This window comes from Lygodium microphyllum, unplaced genomic scaffold (genome assembly GCF_053477565.2).
Source record: "Lygodium microphyllum isolate KBCC unplaced genomic scaffold, Lygodium_microphyllum_v1.1.10 scaffold_50, whole genome shotgun sequence".
Taxonomy (NCBI): Eukaryota; Viridiplantae; Streptophyta; class Polypodiopsida; order Schizaeales; family Lygodiaceae; genus Lygodium; species Lygodium microphyllum.
The window spans coordinates 959571-966105 of record NW_028229533.1 but is presented as its reverse complement, the minus strand read 5'-3'; positions in this window follow the sequence as shown (position 1 = coordinate 966105).

The window sequence follows — 6535 nt, the reverse complement described above, 5'->3', positions numbered from 1 at the left end:
CAATCACTCTCTTGCCGATCTTAGACCTCATTAGTGAGCATTTTGCGCATTTTGCACGATTTTTTTCCTGTTTTGCCCTGTTTTGAAACAGTAAACCATACCCTTTTCCGGTTCGATTTCCTAACTCTAACCTACGCTAAATGCAACAAAAATCGAAGGCAAAAAACTGAAATAGATCCTCCATGCTTTCCAATCATCAACCAACCAAAATATCCCAAAATACTTACTTGTTTTGAAGATTAAAAACACCCAACTTCCTACCTATCTCAAGCTCTGTTTCGGGGATGAGTACCCTACTTCGATGCTCGATGTGAGGCGCACAAGTGCTCAAGCTTGAATTCGTTGGTCCCGGCAATGGAACCAAAATGTGGGAGCTTTCGCTCAACCGCCAAGACCCACGGACCGCTTATTGTTTCAAGCGTTTCAAGCGAGCTCTAATGGCTATCTCTCACCTAGCTGACGCGCCGTCGATCCTACGAGTATAGTGAGCTTACCTTGATGCTCGATCGAGTACCCTCCTCTCTCTTGCACTCCGGTAGCTCCACGATTCGTGATGCTAGCTCAAGCATCCTCAAGCCTCCTCCATCTCCAAGCTCTATCCTCCATAGCCGCGCGCGCAAGAGAAGAGAAGAGAAGAGAGGAGAAGAAGAGAAGAGGAGATGGTGAAGAGCTTCACCTTCTTGATCCCTCACTCTCACACACACTCACTCCCACACGCTCTCACACTCCCTCTCTCAAGAGTACACACAAACAAGAAGGAGAGAAGAGAGGAAGAAGAAGAATCTTTTTGCCACACACCAAAGAATGGGCTTCTCATTCACTTTTCAACTTTATATACAAAACCCTAAATCCTTTTTGGGCGGTCATCCCCTTTTCCCTCTTTTACATGGCCGGCCATAGCCTAGGCCCTTTTTCCCATTTCCCACCATTCTAATTTATCCTATTCCCAACTAATGCACACACTTTGCACAGGAGCGAGCCTGGCACTCTTTTACACAGATTCGGGGGCGCTTTCACATTTTAATGGTGCGTCTTTTTCTCTTTCGTTGCCTTGGCCCGACATTGAAGCTTTCTGAGGGTCATGCCGAACATTTGAATTTTTCGGGGATTGGCCACCGGTCAAGGCACCTTTTTCTGCTTTTGTCCTGCGCCTTTTTTGCTATTTCCCTTTTTTTCCATTTCCCACTCCTTTGTGCTGTGGAAACACGATAACACATTTTCTCCTCATGGAAAACAATATTGTGGCTGTGGATAACCTTTGGAGCCTGCGGATCCTATAGGTGATAGCCCATCTCACTTGCATCCCCATAACCAAGAAAGTTGCATTTCCTAGACTTAGGACCCAACATATTGTACTTGTCCTTAGATACATGGCAAAAAGCATCACAACTGAAGACACGCAAATGAGCAAATGATGGAGGTTTTCTAGAGCATACCTTCTCTACAACCTAATAGTCAATAGCAGTACTACATGGGGACCGATTAATTAAGTGCACAACAGTAGTAGTAACTACCTCAATCCAAAAATGCTATGGTAGGCTTGCCTAGCTAAGCATACTACAAACTCACTCCTAAATTGTCATATTCATGCACTCAGCATGCCTTTCTGGGGTAGACTATATGGGGGGTGGTCAACTGATGTTTAATACACTCTCATCACAAAATTGCTCAAAGGCTTTAGAGAAATACTCACCCCCATTATCTGACCTTAGGCATTTCAACATATACCTAGACTGGTTCTCAACCAAAGTAAGCCAACACTGAAATGTAGCCAAGACATCCAATTTCTACTTTATGGAAAATGTGCATACCTTATGCATATAGTCATCAATGAAAGTAATGAAGTATTTCATTCCATCTAATGACTTGCAGGACATGGGATCACTTACATATGAATGAACAAGAGCCAAAGGCTCACCCATGCATGTCATACCAAACTTTTTATGTGTATTACATGTCTACCTACCATATAAACAACGATCACAAAACTCAAAGCACTTACAGTCAAGGGGCGAAATATACTGCAAACAAGTAAGTATTTTTATTACTTTCAAGGCTATGTGTCCAAGGTGAAAATACCATAGAGATACGTGTGGAACTGCATCCACTGCCAAAACATGGTCAACTGATCCAGATACAAGCAAGGGATAGAGAGTATTGGACTTAGCAGCATGTGCAATGACAAGATTTCCACATGCAATCTTCCATGAGGAATCACCAAAAGTAACTACATAACCTGCATCATCCAAAGTATCACCATAGATAAGGCTCTTTGTAATATCTGGTATAAAACATGTATCATGAAGAGTAAACATGCAACCTAAACCAAACTGTAGCTGGACATCACCAATACCAACTATCTCCAATGCCAGGTCATTACCCAAACAGATTGATCCAGTCAAACTATGATAGGAGTGAAAACACTCTTTATGAGGGGTCATATCAAAAGAAGCCCTAAATCTATCAATCAATACTGAGTATACGCTAACAAAGCATCAATCAACTTTGTGAAGTATTAAGAGAAGATACAAGTATGAAATCATCATCAGAATCAGCATGCACAATATTAATCTCTTCAATCTTAACACTGGACTTGTTAGGGACAATGTTGCAATCATTTTTGTACTATACTTTACCCTTGCCCTTTTCTTTGCGCTTGTCTTCGTGCATTTTATGGCACTATAGTCGAATATTCCTTGCTTTTCCACAGTAATGACAAGTCAATGAGGACTTACAACCATTATTACCTCTAACAATTAATTGTCAAATCATAAGAGGTGTGAGAAGCATCGACATTGTTTTTGTTGACCTCTTCAGTCAAGAGTGCACCCTTTACATCTTTCAACTGTAACCCATTAGTAGGTATGTTGGCACACATAGCAGTACGAAATATATCCCATGATTCAAGCAATGTAACTAAGAGGAACAAGTGAAAAAGAGTGCCCTTGAATTCAATCCCCTATGAAGACAAATGATTGATAATGGAATAAAACTCATTTAAGTGGACTGACATAGAAGTGCCCTCCTTCATGAGAAGGCCCATGAGTTGCTTTAGCTCCAATACATCTGAGAAACATGGCTTTGGTTGTCATAAACATTGTAAATCTTTTCCCATAATTCCCATGCGGACTGCCCATCAAAGACAACATTATAAAACACCTACGTACAGAGGATAATATGATGGTGGACTTACATAGCTCATCTAATTTAGCCCAATCATCTACATCAATATGTTTAGGCTTGATACCCTTATGTTTCAAGGGCCTAACTTGCATTTTTTGCAATAAAACTTGCCAAATGTGGGCCTTCCAGTAGTTGTAGTTGGTGCTATCCAACTTGTCAATATTAAAGATAGCACTATCAATCAAGTCACCAGCCATAATCAAGGAAAACAAGTGCACAAATTGTCAAAACAAGCTAATGTAATTACTACAAACAGCCCTAAAACCATTGCTAGATCAGGTTGGAAACAAGGGGTACTGACCAAATAATGAACTATCCACAAACTCAATGCAAAGAATTGTCAAATGAAGGTGACTACTCACATAAATAGTGCAGTAAACTACAATTATAGCATGTTGAAGATGAAGTACATCAGTAAGAAATCAATGCAAAAGAGGGGCAATCACTAATATAAGATAAACTGCAATTGTCAACAAGGAATAGCTCCAACTAGCAGTGAGTGAATATTTTACTAGCACTAAGAACTGTCAAAGAATCAGTGTGTAAGACTGAGATACATTCCATAGGCATAACCATCATGCATAGAGTGGGTCTCACAAGTAACAAAAGAGACCAACTCGAGGCACAACAGACACTGACCAATGTAATAGAAGTTCAATACATAACCAACCAAGATGCATACATCACTGACAACATCATGATAGAGATAGGTGTCAACCCAAAAGTAATGTCACATCAGCCCACTAAGCATCAACTGTGTACATAAAGCATGACAAGAGCATGTACATGTCACCAAGTCCCACAGTCTCACTGTAAGATTCTCAAGCTTAATTACATAACCAAAAGCTCAATGTAATCTCCAAATGGCAAGAAGTGGCTCCTACTAGAATGAAAGTCAAATGCTAGACAAGCAAAAAAATCTCAAAACATCATGTGGAAAGCATCCATACATCCAAGATCCAAGTAGCATATATCCCAGAGAATCCAACCCAAGTATCTTGCAAAGCTCTTACTGGAGTATCAAATAATTATACATAATAGTGAATGGTAGTCAATTTCAAGATTCAAAGGCTCTAATCTCAGCTCAAATGCAGTCTAGAAGCATAAACAAGCATGTAACATGAACCATAAGCATCGGTACATCCATGCATAATAATCGATAAGCACCCAAGAGCAATAGGCATATGCTTTCACTAATAAAGTAGCATTCATCCCTGTTATAAACATCAATGAAAGAGCTCGATAAAATTGAGCAAGAGAGTGCTTGAATCAGTCCCAAAGCATTCCAATACATTGGTATAATATCCCTAAGATACTATAGTAGGGAATTTGGGAATTCTCATATAGTTTGGGAATTTCCAATATAGTTAATATTTGGCCACATGATCAAATCGTGTCCCTTAATTGAAAGTGGAGTCTACCCTAAATACTATATAGGTTGTCTTTTCAAGTCTCACTTTGAAGCATAGATTGAGATTTAGCCACATGACCAAATCTTCATCCCTTATTTAAATGTGGGACTTAGGAGATTTCCAAATTCTCTAATATGGTGTTCTAGATGATCTAGCATCAAATAGACATCCCCAGAAGCATAAGTGACCTCCAGACAATGAATGAAGTGTTGTCTTGAACTGTATGACAGTAAACTGTCACAACTAATGGATCAATGGGGCTGATCTCAAGAGCTCCAAACCGATGCCCAATGCCAAATACAAGTGCCGAGAGGTGTTGCCAATGATGACCAAGGATTCCAGGAGTGCCAGAAGCTTGTCAGAGGCTAGAGGAGTGACCAAACTAAGTAGGAGAGATCATGTTAGAAACATGCAAAAATCATGTTGCTTGTCCTGGCGGGGCTGTAGGGTGGTCTAAAGTAAATGAGGGGCAAGGCAAGCTCCACGGCCTACCAAGGAAGGACAGGAAGATGTTCAATGCAGTTGGAGGTAGCCTAGAAGACACAGAGTATCAAAAGCATACCTTTGAATGAGAAGCCATGGCTGCCATTGAAGCTATGAGATGAAGCTTTTCTCCACAAGTTGAAGCAATGTCGAGTTGATCTCCTCAATGCCGATGCAATGGCGCTGATACCAGTTGTTGAAGGAAGGTGATCCCTAAAGTGGAAGCATGGAGTGAAAACAAGAGTATGGTGGAAGAAGTAAGAGCAAAAGAGAGAGACAAAAGATGTGGAAACTCCAACAGTCACAATGTGTGACCAGCCTTCTCTTTATTCAAATGTCACTGAAAGAATAAAGAATGAAGTGATAGTGATGGGCACCCACCACCTATAGTATACAGGTGTGTGGGTATGTGGGTATTGTTGATGTAACTAATATACGTGTAGCTAGACACAGGCACTTTTACCCCCATAACACCAGATACAAGCAAAGGATAGAGGATACTAGACTTAGCACCATGTGTAGTAACAAGATTCCCACGAGAAATCTTCCATGAGGAACTACCAAAAAGAAGAATGCCTTTAAGGCTAGGAACACCCAAGTAGAGCCCACTTGTTAGGGATGTTTGACACAAACATATATACATTACCTATTGTTAATTACAAAAATCAATACAAGCTCAATGATTTTTGTTGTTCTCTTATGAATTGCTAGTTCTCAATGGTATTTGTGTCTATTCTATAAGGGAAATCACTTGTTATATTCTCAAAAGTTTTAGTAAATATAACATGCTATGGAATGAGAAAGTTATGTATTTACAAAATTGAAAATTGTTAGTAAGCCACATGAAAATTGACAAAAATGCTTAGTTTAAGGGTTTCAAAATATTACAATGCCTTGCTAAGATAACTCATTTTATGCATAAGATTTTTTAATCCTTATTCAAATCAATTCATCATTTATACTAAATCAGGATCTCATATCCATGGTTGTAGATAGACTTTGAAGGTTATCTCTAACATCTGCTAAGGTCCATTTCTTGTTTACTAACACATACTTTGGATCATTATCCTCCAAATAGATATTAGTCATAAATGCACCCATGCACCCTTAGTTCTTTTCCATCTCTTATACTAGAAAGCTAGATGTAGTGCTTAACTTGGAATGTCATATAGCAAGGTGATGAGGGCATCTGGACATTTGCAAAGAGATAAATCACATGTGTGTACTTTCTCCATTGACTTCCAATCTAATCCAAAGATTTTAACCAATGTGGTAGATGACAGTTTCCTACCCAACCATATGGTTTTTATTCTTTACAAACATGTCCCTGGAAAAATTGATCCAAAGATATGAATCAGGATAAACCAAGATAAACTAAATCTTCTTAATATTCTCCTAGTATTCATAGAGCTTTGAATGTATTTGATGATCTTCAATTTGAAGCACTAGACGTTTTG